Raw genomic sequence first — 17,657 nt, 5'->3', positions numbered from 1 at the left:
ACTATAATGATACTGTGAACAAATGATTGTACACTTCTGATGATTGTATGGTATGTGAATATATCTCAATAAAATTGCATTAAAAAAAGACATGTTCTTTCTATATGCAAAATACATTCATTCCATCACAATATCCCCAAAGCCTTAAGTTATTTCAGTAAGAAGGCTAAATATAAAGTATCATCAAAATTGGTTATAGGTGTGGCCTGCCCTGGGGCACAATTCCCCTCTGTGAACCTGTGGAACCTAGAGAACAACTTATCTGCTTCCAATATACAAAGGAGGGACAAACATAGGAAAAACATTTACATTTGCATGGGGAGAAATTCAAAGGAAAACAGTGGTCACAGTTCCCAAACAATTCCAAACCCCTGCAGGGCATACTCCATTAAATTTTAAGTACTGAGAGTCACCTATAGAATCATGTTTTGTCCTCCAGGCCTGATGAAGCAGCAGCTCCAATCCTTCCAAGTGCATGTGCAGCGGCCATGCTCACCTTGAACACTGGAGTGAAGGTTCCACCCTCATCAGGAATCTGGGTGGTGGCCAGACATCGCCACAATCATCCAGGCATCCGAGAAAACTGGGTGATAACAATTCCTTAACAACAGGCCAGAAGGTCTGCCCTCTCCAAGTGCTGGGGCAAACTCATCTGTTCCACACACACGGGTGGGTCTGCTGTCTTGGCCCAAGAATATGTCTTCTGTCCAGACCTCAGCTTCCATAGTCTTGCCCTCAAAGTGATTTTTTCTTCAATCTGTCCCTTTTCTGTCCTTTTGAGTCCAGGCAGTGGTTCCTTTCATACAGATCTCACGAAAAGCTTGTTGGTTTTGTTTGTTAATATAGAGGGGTCCAAACCATCAGACAAAAGAACTTTCCACAAATCCTTTCTGGATAACTGCATTTCCAATCCTGTCTTGCAATGAAATGGTTGAATGGTTTCCACATTCAGTTAATCCCTCACATGGAGTACTGTTCTCTGGGGACTCACTTTCTGGAAGTTCAGAATTTTCCAAACCATCAATTTCTGGTTTCTTTGTGCCCAGGAGTTCAGTTCTCAGTGTATCCCTTTCCTCTTGCATTTTACTCTAAGCTGCAAGGAAAAACCAGGTTGCACTTTCCACATTTAGCTTGGAAATCTCCTAGCTAAATATCCAAGTTTGTCACTTTCAAATTCTGCTTTCCATCCGACATCAGATCTCAATTTTGCCAAGTTCCCTGACACTTTAAATTAAAACAAGGGTCTCCTTTCTTCTGATTTCCAATGTTGCATTTGTTATTTTTTTCTAAGGCCTCTTTGGAAGTACTTTTAGCCTCTGTATTTCTACCAATTGTCTCTTCAAAGCAATCTAGGCCTTTCCTTTCAAGCACTGCACAATTCCTCCAACCTCTACCCATCACCTAATTCCAAACAGTTTCCACATTTTTGGTATTTGCAATAGCAGCACTCCACTCTTGGTACCAAATCTATTTCAGTTTTCTGAATTGCTCCAAGCACATACCATGAAATGTGTTAGCTTGAACAATGGGGATTTTTTAGTTTACAGTTTGAGGCCATGAAAATGACCAAATCAAGTCATCATCAAGGTGATGCTTTCTTCCTGAAGACTGGCTGCCGGCAAATCCTTGGCTCCTCTGTCACACGGTAGGTCACATGGAGGGGTCTCCTGGTTTCTCCTTTCTTTTCTAGTTTCATTGCTTTCAGTGTCTTGCTTCCATGGCTTTTCCCTTTGTCTGAATTTCATTCTTTTATAATGGACTCCAGTAATAGGATTAAGACCCATTCAGATTGAGGTGGGTCACACCGTGACAGAAGCAGTCTCATCAGTAGCTCCTACTTACAATGGCTCCGTAACCACAGGAATGGACTGACTTCAAGAACATGATTTTCTGGGGTACACACAATTTTAAACCACCACATCCCTCTTCTTTTGAAATCCTAATGCTACTTGCCATTTCTTCTCCTATTTCAGACATTCACTCACCTCAGGGTCTCCGGCTATCAGGAGCCTCCCACTCTCTCCAAAAGATACCTCACTTCTCCTTCCCCTACCACAAAACTTCCTGCCTCAAATTTTAGCTAAATCTAATTGTTTGTTTAATGACATTCATATGCAAATGATGCTTAACCTTATGAGAACTTTAAGAATAGCTCATTAACTACTTTGAATCTCTAATTGATGGAATTAGTGGGAGAGATGGTTTTGTTCCCAGAGTTCTTTGCCTACTCTCTCTCTGCCCACAATAAGCAAAAAAAATATATATATATATATATATTTCTGAGAGTTACTTTGTTACCTCTCTGCACCCACCCCTTTTTGGAAAACAATCTGTACCCCCACAGGGCCCAGTAGAAATGAATATACTGCCTCTGGAGAGAACTGAGCTTGGCAGCAAAATAGAAATGAGCTCTATTTTTAAATTGGGACAATTTTTTACCTCTCATCCTCCTCAAATGGTGGAGGGGGCCACTTACCATTTATGATGACTGTGATATGGCAATGCTTTAGGCAGATCTCATTTAATGCCATTGGCTGCCTATTTATTTTCTGGCTCAGCCAAACTTTGTTTTAAAAATGTATTCACATTTAGTTATTACCTTAATTCGATCAGAGAGAGAGGGAAAGGGAGAAAGGGGTAATTGTGTTGTTTCTTTGACTATGGCAAGGTGACTGTCCCATTTTGTTTGACATCCCAGCACAAAGCATTTCACTACTGTGTGCCATGAGGTTCACAAGGTAGAAACTGTATAGAATAAAGTATAAAACAGGAAGTTCTTTTGAACAGGCATTTGATTCACTGTTTAAGAAATATACAGAGTTTTGCAGCTAAGGAAAATCGGTTTGCTAAAGTTGCCAAAATGCAATATATCAGAAATGGACTGACTTTTAACAATGGGGATTTATTACCTTACAAACTTACTATTCTGAGGCCATGAAATTGTCCAAATCAAGGCATCATCAGATGATGCTTTCTCCCCGAAGACTGGCTACTGGCGATCCTCACCTCCTCTGTCACATGGCCAGGCACATGGCAGTGTCTGCTGGTCTCTCCCTTCTTGTCCGGGTTTCGATGCTTTCAGCTTTTGGCTGCTTGGTCTGTGGCTTTCTGTCTCAGCTTCTGTGTCTTTTTTTCTCTCTCAGCTTCTCTTTCTGTTTCTCATCCTTTTGTAAAGGACTCCAGGAAGAGGATTAAAACCCACTGGGCATGCCTCAACTGAAATAACCTAATCAAAAAGTCCCACCCACAGAAGGAAACAAACAAACAAACAGACTAAGGGCACCCAGTGTTCTTTTTTACTTTAATTGCTCTTTTTCACTTTAATTATTATTCTTGTTATTTTTGTGTGTGTGGTAATGAAGGTGTCAGGGATTGATTTTGGTGATGAATGGACAACTATGTAATGGTACTGTGAACAATCGAATGTATGATTTGTTTTGTATGACTGCGTGGTATGTGAATGTATCTCAATAAAATGAATATTAAAAAAAAAGTCCCACCCACAATAGTTCTACACCCCCAGGAATGGATTAGTTTTAAGAACATGATCTTTTCTGGGGTCCATTCAGCTTCAAACTACTGCAGATACTGAAGGAGATGAAGAAAGGGAACAGGAATGGATAGAGCTTGTGCTGTATCCTACATATTTTTATCCATTACTGCTGTCCCCCAAATGTATGAAATAACATTACAATGCAGTATGATTTGATAAAGATATAAAAAATATTTTGTACTAAACTATAATTGAATAGCTCTTAACCAAATCTTTGGCTCCATTTCCAGTCAACACAGAGTTGCCTGTTTCAACACATTCCCTTTGGATTTATTACTTTGCATTTCCATTTTGTTCAAGTGCTTTATCTTGTAGTAAATAACCCCCAGATTTTATCATAGCAACCATCCATTTTATTTAGCCTCTATTTTGTTCCCTTTTATCACTGATCCCTCAGTCCAGAGCTGATTTCCCCATTAATATGATCATAGAGTGCAAGTGCCTCTTCTGGTCTCAAAGTGTATCAGAATTCTCTGGGGAAATTTCAAAAATTACTGATTTCTTAGGTGCATCCAGAGCTACTTCATTTATAATGCATTTCCTATCTGTCCCTTCCTTTCCATTCTCATCACTAACACCCAGGTCCAAATTTTTGTTTGCTAGGTGGTTGCAATTAATTATTAATTGGTCTGTCCAATTGCAGCCTTTCCTCAAGAATGCTTTTGCCAGATTAATCTTCCTAGAATAGTACTTTATACATATTGTCCAAATGTTCAACCACTCTGAACAACCATTTGGCATTTCCTTAGATAAACATAACGTTTTCCCAATGACCCGTTAATTACAGTCTGTGTGGTTTGAATGTATCATGTCCTCCAAAATGCCATTGTCTTGGATATAATCTTGTGTGGGCAGAGTATCAGTGTTGGTTAGATTGTAATTCTTTGAGTGTTTCTATGGAGATGTGTCCCACCCAACTGTGGGTGATGACTCTGATTGGAAAATTTCCATGGAGGTGTTACCCCACCCATTCAGGGTGGTCTAAATTAAATCCCTGGAGCTATATAAATGAGCTGACAAACAGAAGGAACTCAGTGCAGCTATGGGTGACATTTTGAAGAGCAACTGAGAGTGACATTTTGAAGAGGAGCTACAGCCAAGAGGGACACTCTGAAGAATGCACAGCATCTGAGAGAGTAGATGCAGATGAGAGACGGTTTGAAGACAGCTGTTGAAAGCAGACTCTTACTCTGGAGAAGCTAACAGAGGACAAACACCCCAAGAGCAACTAAGAGTGACATTTTTGAGGAACTGCAGCCTAGAGAGGAACATCCTGGGAGAAAGCCATTTTGAAACCAGAACTTTGAAGCAGACGCCAGCCACGTGCCTTCGCAGCTAACAGAGATTTTCCGGACACCATTGGCCATCCTCTAGTGAAGGTACCCTTTGCTGATGGACACTTTATGGCCTTAAGACTGTAACTTTGTAACCAAATAAACCCCCTTTTATAAAAGCCAATCCATTTCTGGTGTTTTGCATTCTGGCAGCATTAGCAAACTAGAATACAGTCCTATTTATTTATCCAAGACAAATGAAAATTAATACCCACAAAAATATTGCACAAGAGCATTCATAACATCTTTATGTATAAAAGCCAATAATTGAAATCACCCAATTGTCCTTCAGTTGGAGAACAGATAAATAGTGGTATATTTATGCAATGGAATACTACTTCATGGTAAAAAGGAACAAACTACTGATACAACAATATGACAAACATCACAGACATGATGTTGAGAGCTAAAACAGGACATAAAAGTAAAAAAAAAAAGCCTATATGTTTTGACTTATAGAAGATTAAAACAGGCAAATGTAAATCTATGGTGGTAGAAATCAGAAGAGTGCTTGCCTTGCAGGAGAGTGCATTGACTGGAAAGCATGAGAAAAATTTTTGGGGTAATGGAAAAGTTCAATATCTTTTTTGGAATCTGAGATTTACAGGTGTATACGTTAGTCAAAGCTCATTGGCTCATGTGTCAATTATACCTTAATAAATGTAAAACAAATGTAGGACAGGTATAGTTGAGTAACTGGTATAATGCAGGGACCTAAGTCCACCAGCAGTGGAGCTGCTAATACTACTAGACAGGGAGGGCCTGAGTGGCTTCATCAAAGCCCATAAGGAGAAGGAGTCCTATATTGTAGGCCAGTGAACTGACTTCAATTGAGGGATATAGACAGGCCTTGGTGAACTTGCACGGATGGAACCAGTAAAATAAATATTCAGAACTCAATTGTCCTTCACTCATATTTCCTGCTAAGGCTCTCCTCTGACTGCACCACTGGAAGATAGAGGGCACCGGAGCCCTGTTGATGTAGCCTTTATATGTCAGCCTCCCAGGGCACTGAGCAGGGAGAAAGAAGAGGGAGAGTGGATCTTAAGGGGCAAATATAAGATATCTGGCACACACTTTATTTTTACATGACTCCAAGGCTCACCATTTATATTGCCATTTATGTAAATGGTTTTCCTCAAGTTGTGCAAGGTGGAAGAGATGAGGCTAATAATGGGGAAGGAGGTGTTGGAATTTTGAGACAAGAAGAGAACATATAAATAGCTCTCTAGGAAAATGGAAGAGTGAGTTGACTAGGGAAATATGTTAGAGTTGCCACCAATATTCAAGGGTCATTTGAAGTTTGCTATTATAAAATAAGTGTGAGAACACTCAGCATAATTTTGTGCTTTCTCCAGCCATGCTTAGCTACATGGATGTAGGTATGGGCTTGATGAAGAATGGACTTAACTACAGTCGTGCCTCAACAAAGAGATTCTACCAAGTGAGAGAGAGCTAACTGAGTTGGGGGTCATGTGGAAAAAAGTGATTGCACTGATTAAGTCTGGATTTTAAGCAGTTTAGTAATGAAAGTGAGGATATAATGGGAAGATGGACACTGAAAATGTAGAATCAACGCAATATAGAACCTGGTGAGGTCAATGAATTATTGGAGTTGGGGTACTAGTAGGGGGTGTTTGCAAATGAGATTTGAAGGAATTTCACTTACTGGTAGTGAAAGGTCAAGGGTATGTCCATTGGAATCAGTGGCTAAAGTAGAATAGCATACAAAATGATTGAAGGAGAGGAAATCAAGGAACTGAGCAGCCAGGATAATGGAAGGATTATCTGCATATATATTGAAATCATCAGAAACTATGGCAAGATGGAGAGAGTGACAGAGAGCTAGGAGCTAAAAGCTCCAAAAGAATGAGGAGGAGTAATGGGAGAAGGGCACTAGATGATTGCAGCAGAAGTGGGTGGTATAGTCTGTTAACTTGAGTCATCCGTGAAACCTCTCTCTCTCTTTCAGCCCCCAGAGTCAACCAATCATGAAGTCCTGACAATCTACTGCTTTTCTCAATATCACCACCACTGCCATCACCAAGCAAATTAAAAAAAAAAATCAACTTTTAATTGGTCCTTCAGTACCCACTCTTGTCAGTCCGTTTTCTTTTCTGCTGCCACAGTGAACTTTCCTCAGTAAATCGGAGCATGCCGTACAACCCCACTTAGCCTCCTCTCATCCAGCACCTGCATTTTTTTTCCAGCAGGTTTCCACTGCTTTGAAGAGTAGGATCAAAACCCTTAAGATCTAAAAGGATCTGGATGATCTGGCCTCAGGTCCACCTTTCCATATTCCCCATCATCTCTGTGCGCTGTCAGAGATGTTCTTTTCTGCTTCAGGGCCTTTGCAGATACTGTTTATTTGCCTGCAATGTGTCCCCCTTTACTCCTTCGACTCTCTGTGTTTCACCAGGTTCATTTTTAGTCATCAGTTAAAGCTCAGTTCAAATACCACCTGCTTAAGGAAACCATTGCCAACCTTTCCCAGGCTGGGCCTCGGCTAGTGGTGAGGATTCAAGTCCGGTTCCCTCTCCCGGCTTTTCCCCTTTCCAGGCTTGTTATCCTCAACAGTAAAGAAAGACCTTTGGATTTTAGAACAATGATAAACTATTTTTAAAGCTTATTTGTTCTAAAATTGATTGTGGTGATGAATGCACAACTATATGATGATACCGTGAGCCACTGATCGTATACTTTGGATGGATTATATGGTGTTTGAGTATATCTCAATAAAATTGCATTTAAAAAACTTATTTGTTGTTGTGATTATTGATACATGGATTGTTTGTTTCTTACTTTGCAGGTCTCCTTTCTTTAAAGGCTATCTTTATATAGTACCCAGATACTGTATTACACATAATACAGGTGAAAAATGGAACTGCTTTCATTTGGTTGGGGGGAGGTGAGGTGTGGGGAGTGGGTTGAGGGTGACGCAGAGCCCACTCAATCAGCCACCTGACCCTCCCCTCCCATCCCACCCTGGACGCTTTTGAGTTACCTGGGGCAAACTTCAAGGCCATAGTATGAAAACACCAGATAGAAGATTTGTTACAATTTTTCTGCCATCTTCAGAGGCATTGGCTCTCCTAAGAACTGTTGCATTTATCCTTACTCTTTTCCATTTTGCATTTATCATGCTACTACGTGATAGTCCTAGACTAGAAGGAAAAGCTGTCTAGACCAGGGACCAGGTCATTATCTTTAAAAGACCAAGGTCTGGCACAAAACCGTCTCCTAGTAGTTCACTTGATGAATGTTTCTCTTGCTGATCACTTTGTCAGGATCTCTAGAAACCTCCTGACTGATGTGGATCCTGAGTCATGCCTGGCGAGAGGAAGGATTGAATTATTTGGGCAGGAGGTCATTATGCCCACACAGTGGTGGCTGGGCAGTGATGACAGAGGAGCTCATGCAACAAAGAGCCATGAGGAGTTCTCAAGGACAGGGGGACAAAGAGAGATTGCGGGAGCAGGATGGGCTGAGATGGGGGACCTGGGGCAGGACATATGAATGTAGTAGCTCAGCTGTGACCTAAAGCCAGAAACAGGAATTATCATGGTATATTTTAAATGAATTCCCCAATGTAGCCGCCTCAGCAAGTTATTTCAGGATGACAAGTAGAACCGTGGGCAGCCCCCACAGCAAAACTTTTCCCGACATTTCCAAGGCCACATCCCACAGCCCCTTATCTCAGTGCAAGCCTACATCCTCTTTCAGATTCAGGTGAGAAAATGATTGCTCTACAGCCCCCAACACTCTCCACCAGGTGGGCTCAGGGCTGCAGCTAGCTGGCCGTTGTTGGGTGCATCCTGCCCTCTGCTGGACATGGCAGGAAAAATGGAATGAACATTGCCTGGTAAAGAATTAAGGTTGAAAGTTTTTGGTCTTATCTGAAAATAAATATTTTCTTGCATGTTGGTAAGGTCTAATTAATTAGGGAATTCATCTCTTATGTGTCACCTGGATTCCTATAGAATTTTCAGGTTTCCAGGAAAAATCATTGCATATCATGAGCACATCTCTTGCTCAGTAAATGGGTGCAAAAAACACAGGACCAACATTCTTAAAGCTGCATCTCCAATAATTTTTAAAAAGTATTCACATAGTATGATGTGCTAGGAAGAACCCTGGGAGTATTCTCGGGTTTATATACTAATTCTGCAAGATACTCAACCTCTCTGATACTCAGTATCTTCATCAGTAAAAAGCCATCCTATCCACCTTAAAAGGTTGCTGTAAGGATCGAAGGAGCTAATGATGCATTTAATAGCACTTGACTGTTCCCATTAAAAGTGTGAGGTTTTAAACACACATGCTCTTCACAGTCTCACACAAGAGTACGAAGTACTCCATGTCAGCAACATTGTTAAACTATCGAGTTCCTGAAATTTATTTTGGAAAAAATTGGAGAATGAAAGGAACCTTCTCCAACATATTGAAAGAAGTTAGGAGACTTTTAAAATAATTATTAAGGGGCTCTGGAGACAGAAACTCTTTCACTAAATAGTATTTATCTTTGCCTATCATTATGTTTTGTATAAGAATGTCTATATTTCACACTTTCATAAGAGAAAAAATGGCAAAAAATTAATTCTATGGATAATCTTATATAGCAATCAAATCCCTCCTTTTCATTTTCCCTTTCCTCTTTTGTTCTGGGCCCTTCTCTACCCTTGTGCTCTCCTCCTGTTTTATTTGAAACTAGAAATAAGTAGTTTCAGCTAGCACTATCATTGCCCTCTATGGTTAGCTGTCTTTGAGTGCCCACCAGAGACACTGCTTTCTGTTCGGTGCTATTATTGTAATTGGAATGAAGCATGGACAGCTCTTAAGTTTTTGGCTGTCTAAGGGGTGAAGAACAGAAAGACAGTGATGTCAATATTAACGTACTAGCTCTTTAATTGAAAATAATAGATCTGCTTTTAGCTTGATTTATTTAATTGATTTTTTCTTTATTATCAGCTCTGCTTAATAAAAGGTTTTTTTAAATCCCATTTGTGCTTCCAGCTGAAGAGTAAACCCAAGTGTAATTGATCACCTCACCAGCCTCAGTAAGTGCTATACTGATGTGTTGTGGGAAGTTCAGCTTCAACAAAGGATTTAATTACTAATTGCTGAAGATACAATGGAGTAAGATGTGATCTCTACACATAAAGTCTTCAGGCTTTAGATGTGTATGTAAATGAATAAATATAAAACTATAAGCTGGTGGTATGAAAATGGGGAAGTAGTCAAAGGAAGATATCACCTGGCCTTGAGGAATGAACAGTTTTCCAGGTGGACCAAATGTCAAGTGTGTGTGTGTGTGTGTGTGTGTGTGTGTGTGTGTGTACTGGGGTATGGGAAGCTAGCTTTAAGGCAGAGGGAATCAGATAAGCAGTATATAGTAAAATGAAAATGTGTGCTGGGGCTATATAGAGAGGATAGGGAGGGAGGGTGAGGATAAGGCTGGAAAGGTGATTTGGGGCCAAATGCAGATGCTATTTAACTGAGAAAATGTAGAGTTTGAATTTCATTAGGTATGTGTGTTAACTAATATACTTGAGTGGTGGGTCGATACCACACCTTGATTATGTTCTGTTTAGTCAGAAATGTGTTTATTAGGGTGGAAAGTTGGGTTTTAAGTGGTGTTATACTGTTATTACAAAGTTGCATTTATTTTATCTAAATGGATTTTTGTTTTCCTGATGCCTAAATATTTACTTCAGCTTGTTGACCTTTCCTTCTTTGTGTATCTGCATGTTGTAATGTATGGTAAGAATGAATGTAAAGGCTGTGGCATCTGTCAGTAATTTTTGTAAAAACCTGGTTACATGTGGATCTGGTTGATGAATGCATTTGGAATTATTTTAGTCACCAGATCATCTTTTCAGAAATTTAGATGTAAATGCCAAAAGAAGCATTTTATCAACAAAAATGAGTAGCTGGTTCTACTTTTTTTAACCCAGAAAAAGTACGGTTAATTTTTTTCAAGTAATATCTATATCTATATCCATATCTATATCTATATCATCTATATCTATCTATATCTATCTCTCCATATATAATAGCTTATTAATTTTAACATGTGTAAGTTTTTGAGTGAGAACTGCAACAACCTCTATGTTCAGTCTAAAGAATGCTATCTGGCTTGGAGAGTGGCTGTGTGTTCACCAGAATCCTTACCTTGCATCTTTAAAAGACAACAGCTTGAATCCTTTCTGATTCATCAGTAACTCATGCATTTTTAAAAAGGAGCCACCAGCCTCTTTTGTCCAGTTAGTTTTAGTTAACCTTATACTCTAAAATATCTGGAGTCCATTGCCTAAGGAGGAGCATTAGGGAAAGGCGTCAATCCTTCTCCGTATTCAACCTGCCATTTTGTCACATAAAATCAGAAGGGAGTCAGAAAAAGACCTATGGATAAAAGCTCTCTGATTACCAAACACTTGCTCACCTGATTAGTCACTTCAAAACTGCAGATTATTTTTGTAAGCCGCTTGGCATGATATGACTTATCTTAATTCCTTGTCCACCTTTAGGAATTCCACAGACATTAAAAAGACAAGGATAGCTCACAGTAAAGCTTTGTTTATGGCATCTTAAAAGAAAGCACTTTGAATTGATATTCCTCAGTTCCTATCAAGTAATGAGATTTACAGGTAACTTAAAAAGTTTCTTTTTGTGTTTGCTCAACACTCAGCACATTATGGTCATTCTGAAGAAGGGAGAACATTCCATTAAACAATTTGGGCAAAAATAAAGTGTATTTAGTGTAATAAGCTGTGTGGCTGGGTGCTTGGTGCACTGACTGAACCAGTCAGCGGGCATGGGCTCGAGAGATTCCCACAGGAGTTCCCACCTCCTCCGTCTGCACCTGTCTCCAGTGCCTAGTACATTGTAAGTGCTCAATAAATATTTCAGGAAAACTAAGCAATGAGTGGAATCACTGCCCTCTTGACTTTGTAAGGATTATCGAAAGGGTGTAAAAAAGGCATAATTATTCTGTGACTACCTGAGCTCTTGAGTTAATGTTTGCAAAGTGCTTTGAACTTCTTGAGGAAACAGAATGATATTTTCGTTGGCACCGTATCATGTTTGCAGAGGCACATGAATTACTCTTTCTCATCCTGCTGCCTGCGGGGTCCGGATCACCCCCAGGGCGGCCTGACTGCCTTTACTGCCTTCCGTGCACCAGCTCCAGCACTGCAGGAGAGGTAGGGGCACAGCAAATGCTGCAAGATGGCATTAAGATCTGGGAGGAGACCGTAGGGGGAACGCGAGTTCGGTTTGACCCTGAGGACTTCTAGAGCAGTTGGTACATAGAAGGATACAGGTCTTAACTGGCTGTGGAAGAAGCCATTGGGACAGACAGGTTGAGCTGTGAGGACATCTAGCAAGCTGAATTCATTTAGGAGGCTGGGAGTATGTGCTAAAGTAGCCAGTTTCTTAATCATGTATGGTTTTATACACATAATGAAAATCCTTGACTAGTAATTGGCAGTTATATATTACGGTTCTGTTAAACACAACCTGTGGCAAGCCAGTTTTCTTTTATAGAGGTGGGTGAAATTTTCAACTGTTATGATTTCTTTCCCTATAATTTTTTTTATATCTGATGACAGCTATCTCATATATGGTTAGTCAAGGCTGCAATGTTTTCCAACTTGTTTGTTATTATAAAAATTTGCCTTTATTTTTAGTAGCTCAATAGTTAAATAGTTCAAATGTGATTTGGTAAACAAACGCTACATTTCCTATTAAGAACGGCTATCCTTTCTGAACAAATTCAAGAAAAATAGTTTGTTTCTTTGTGCGGTTATAGCATTTTAACTTTCAGCAGATCTTGCACAATAAATACCTCAAAGTAATGTAGGGAGAGCCGATAGGGGGTTCAGAATAACTTGAATGACCATTGGTGGAAGATCATGCCTTAAAGGCAGGAGCAGATTCTGTTTTCCACAACTTTGAAGTGATTCATTTTCCAAACCACACCACGAGATTTTCTTGTGTGGAAAATTTCCATGATACATAATTAAGTGCTAGTTGCTGTGCATGTGGCAAATTCACCATCTCTGTAAATTGTTTCTAGGGACCGGACATGAATGTTATGTGGACAAAAACTAACATGGTTTTCTGTTTAAAAGATAGACCACATAAATGATGTCTGTTCTGCCTCAAGGAAAAAAACTCAGGTAAGTCTAGCTTTAGTTGAACAGCATGAAGTTAACCAAAAGTACACCTTAAGTTTTGTTCTTAAAGAGAAATTACAGACAGAAACTAACTTATAATTAAATTGCACTCATTATTAACCTGAAAATAAAAACAAGTGAAATAAAATTTGTAGTTAGATTATAGTAAGTAGTGTTTGAAACTCTGAAAGATTAGGGTCCCTTAAAAAGTCACATGTAAAACATTTATTTGGCAGTGACCCTAGAAAAGAAATGGTTTCTTCTACTACTTGATTCATCATAGAATGAAGAATGCTGGTTTTTCATTAGTACATGGCTTGAGAATCAATTTTGTGGTTCTCTATTTAATTGTAAGGTATTTGATACTACACAGTTTGTCCGTGTCTTGTAATAAATAGGTGAGAGCTTGCTTTAGCAAAGTCGAGGTGGCCATTCTAAATTAGGGCGAGGTGTGTTTCCTTTTCAGTATGTTTTGTCATTGCATCACAGGGGGCTGTAAATTCATTTAGAGCAGAGTGGACGAAACCTCATATTCCCTGGCTTGGAGACCAGGAGGAATCACTCAACTGAGGTTTGCCAACGAAAGTTCTGTGGTAAGTTAAACATTTTGAGTTTTAAGGGTGGACTGATTCTCATTCTGCATTACTTTCTTTGCTTTGGGGGAAGGCAGTGAATAAGTTTTAATAAAGTATTATAAATTTAGATAAATAAAATAGTGAGGGAATTATTGCTGGGAGTTCTTATCCAAATGTTCAATGAGTAAGCTGATTGCCTCTTAGGGATTTCTTTCCTAAATATTTTGGAATTTTGTTTGTTGTTGCTAGGTTGGTCTCTTTTATTTTTTATTTTTTTTCTTTCATCATATTGTCAGTAGTTTTGACAGTGGGGATGTGTTATACCAAGGCAAATACTGAGTTTGGACATCTTGACAATTTTTGGCTATAGCCAGGAATGTCCAATAAATACAGGAGTGTGACTTCATTTCAAGGAAAAGAGACTGGGCTAGAAAATTGAAAGTTCTTATTACAAGAAAGAAAAGAGGTTGCTGGTGAAAGGCTAAGTTTAAATCGGTTAAGCACTATGAACTCAAGCACAATATTCTAATGACGAAGACAGAGTAAGGCAGCCATGGAAATTTACTGTGTGTGTGTGTGTGTGTGTATGTGTGAGAGAGAGAGAGAGAGAGAAAGAGAGAGATAGAGAGAGATCTGATTGTTATTTAAATCTGTTAATCTGTATCCATACTAGCCTTCCTGGAGACAGGAATCCTGTCCTTTCAACTCTATATCATCAGCAAAGAATAGACAATCAATAAACACTTACTGATCATATTGGGGTATATCTCTTTTTGTAGCTACTACAAAAGGTCATAACACTACAAAAGGGTCGGCATACTACTTTTATGTGCTTTCTCTTCGATAAGTCTGAATAAGGTAATCAGAGCTAAGCCAGAGGCAGCTGAAACTTAATCAGACAGGTAACCAGCCACAAGGAGAGCTTGAGCATATCACAAAGAAATCCCTCAAATTCCCGTCATGTTAGAGGCACACTATTAAGTTAGACCACCAGGGGTCAGGGCATTGTCTCCAGAAAGCCTTTGTTAAAGTACAGTTTTGGTGTCTAAGAAGAAAGACACAGGGCATTGGGGTTGCAAACTTTCAAATGTGTTTTTTAAAACCCCCAGACAACTTGGAGAATGTTCAAATATTGGTTCCTGGGTCTCACTGCCAATGATTCTGATTCAGTACGTGTTCAGATGGCGTCCCCAGGAATCTTTATTTTGTCAAAGATAGAGGTGTGGGAGGATCTCACTTTTAAGAAAAATTTCTGGGGTTTCTCTAGCTTGTTTTCCTCACAAACAAAATGTTTATCTCACGTGAGGGTTATCAGTTCAGAAAGTATCAGTTATCTCTGAGAGAGATTCAGGGCAGCTTAGATCAAGAGGCAGTGCCTGAGTCCCCAGAACTGGGTTTGAATCCCCTCTGGCTTTGGGCAGCGTGCTTTTCTTCTTTGCTACTCAGGTTCCTCCTCTTTAAAAAAGGAGAGCACTATTATTTACCTCATGGAATTAAAAAACATAATGCCTGCAAAGCACTTAGATGAGTGACTAGCACCTAATAAAGCAATCAGTAAATATTAGCTCTTGGGGTGGGAGAGAAGGTGAAGGTCAGTGATATTGTTTGGAGCAGACAGAGCTAAGGGTGTGACCAACCTGGAGGCAAGTTCTTAGATCTTGGGGGACCTGGGGCAATGTCTGAAGGCAGATCCTAGACAGGAAGATGAATAAACATGAGGGTGGAAGACAAACTTTCTCACCTTTACAGATTTTTCCCACCAGTGGTAAGGAACAACCCAGATGGCACCATTAACTGGAATTATAATCAATCCCCAAATAGTATTTAAGCCAATTGATTTCCCTCAGGAAAAGCATTATTGAAACTTCTAAAAAGGACAAAATGAAATGGACCAAATTTTGTGATATGTTTTTATTTCCCACCCACCTTGCATTTGAGGAGCAATGAATGAGCAGAAAAATGGTCAAAGGGAGGAAGGCAACTGGAGTTACAAATCAAATAGACTCTAATTAAATCAGATACTTGTCTGGCAATTCAGTACAAATGTCAGGTTGTACTGAACCGGCTGGCTGGCTGGTATGCGGCTGATGAAGCACCAAGAATAGAGGAAACAGCACTGGTGTTTCAGGAGCCTTTCTTAAAAGAAAAAGATGAAATTTCGTGGCACCTAAATGTAGGAGATGATTGAAACAGCGGACAAAGGATGGGTGAGCTGAGGGTGTGGTCAGATTGTCCCTGGGCAAATTGTAAATCATTTAGCTTCTTCAGGCCCTAATTTCCTCTCCAAGTGCCCTTCTAGTCCTGATATACAGTGATAAGGCATATTATGTTATATTTTTATACTTATATTATATGTTATATTATAGTTATATTGTTCTCATCTGGGAATAGTCAATCAGCTAGGATATCTAAGTTTTTGCTAGCAATTTTGAGGAATTTACTGTGCTTTGAGCTATACTTTGTGGTGTTTTTTCTATAAGTAAAAATTTCAGCTAATTTTTTTTTTTTTTTACCAGTGCTGTTACTTTTCTGGATATTATTGGTGCTTTCTCAGTAATTAACCTTGGAAATAAGTGATAATGATAAATAAATGATGAAGACAATAATGCTGGTAACAGTAGCTATTGTTTTTGGAGTGCTGGCTATAGCTGGGTGCTGTACCATCACAGTTCATTGTTAAGCCTCACGATTACCCCACTAGGAAGTATTATTGGCCCATTTTACACATGGATTTGGAGGAGTCTTAGAGTTAGCGATCTGGCAGTGTTAGGATTTGAAACCAGGTCTTTCTAATTCTAGAACTCATGTTTCTAATCGTATAATATACTGTGAGCCTTCCACCTCCTGCGGCAGCTGTTCACGATGAGGAGAGCGGGGCTAGGGCGGAGCGGCCTTGCCCACCGGACCTGAGCGCTCACCCGCCGCCGGGATTTCCCCGACTTGACCTGGGTCAAAGGCTATGAGTGCTCGGTAAATAGGAGGAGTTAGGAGTCGTGGGCCAGAGACTATGGGAGGTGATGCTGGCTGGGTTTTGAGTGACTTGGGGAGAGTGAAGAAACCCAAAAATGGAGGACTTTTCCACCAGGACCTATGGCACCAGTGGCCTGGACAGCAGACCTCTGTTCGGAGAGACGTCGGCCAAGGATCGAATCATCAATTTAGTTGTTGGAAGCTTAACGTCTTTATTGATTCTAGTAACGCTGATCAGTGCTTTTGTTTTCCCTCAACTACCTCCAAAACCATTGAATATATTTTTGCTGTTTGCATCTCTTTGAGTAGTATTACTGCCTGCATACTTATCTACTGATATCGACAAGGAGACTTAGAACTGAAATTTAGAAATCTAATTTACTATATCTTATTTTCTATCATCATGTTATGTATATGTGCAAACTTGTACTTCCATGATGTGGGACAGTGAGGCTGCCAAGGAGAAACACTTACCAGGACTCTTCAAACCTATATATTAGGACTGTGAAGAAGAGCTGGAAAAGGTATGCTGGAGAATCTCCTGCAGGAGTCTGACACATGATTTTCATGTTAATTGTAAATCTAAATTCCCTCTTGCAGGGGAGACCTAGCATAGATCACCATGCTTTTGTCTTTAAGGAGCTGATATTGATGTTGCACTTCAACATTCCAACTCTTAAAGCTCAAACAGCACAAATAATTTTCACTTTTAAAAATTAAAAATTTTTTATAATATAATTGCATGGCGAAGAAGCTATGTAACAAACAAAATCTTGCATCCTAAGACAAATATTCTTTTATTTCTGTTAAACTGAATATACAATTATTGTTCCCTATACAACCAACTTTTACTTATAACTACAACTTAATTTCACATTAACAAAACACAGTGAAAAGACAACTTTGATTGTGAAGGTCTAATTACAAGAATAAATAAAATAATTTATACAAAAAAAATATATATATATATATATACTGTGAACCTGCTATACCTAGTACCAGCCATATTAATCCTGTATAGTTTGCCATTTGATTCAGAGTTTTCTAA

The 17,657-nt window shown here is 39.4% G+C and overlaps 1 pseudogene; it reads left to right on the top strand.

Moving 5' to 3' along the window:
* The first annotated feature begins 16,415 nt into the window (after positions 1-16,415).
* On the top strand, positions 16,416-17,225 carry LOC119544950 (annotated as a pseudogene).
* The last annotated feature ends 432 nt before the right edge of the window (positions 17,226-17,657 follow it).

The sequence above is a fragment of the Choloepus didactylus genome, chromosome 9 (assembly GCF_015220235.1).
Source record: "Choloepus didactylus isolate mChoDid1 chromosome 9, mChoDid1.pri, whole genome shotgun sequence".
Classification (NCBI taxonomy): domain Eukaryota; kingdom Metazoa; phylum Chordata; class Mammalia; order Pilosa; family Megalonychidae; genus Choloepus; species Choloepus didactylus.
The sequence above is the reverse complement of the archived record's forward strand: the minus strand, read 5'-3'. Positions and strand labels throughout refer to the sequence as shown.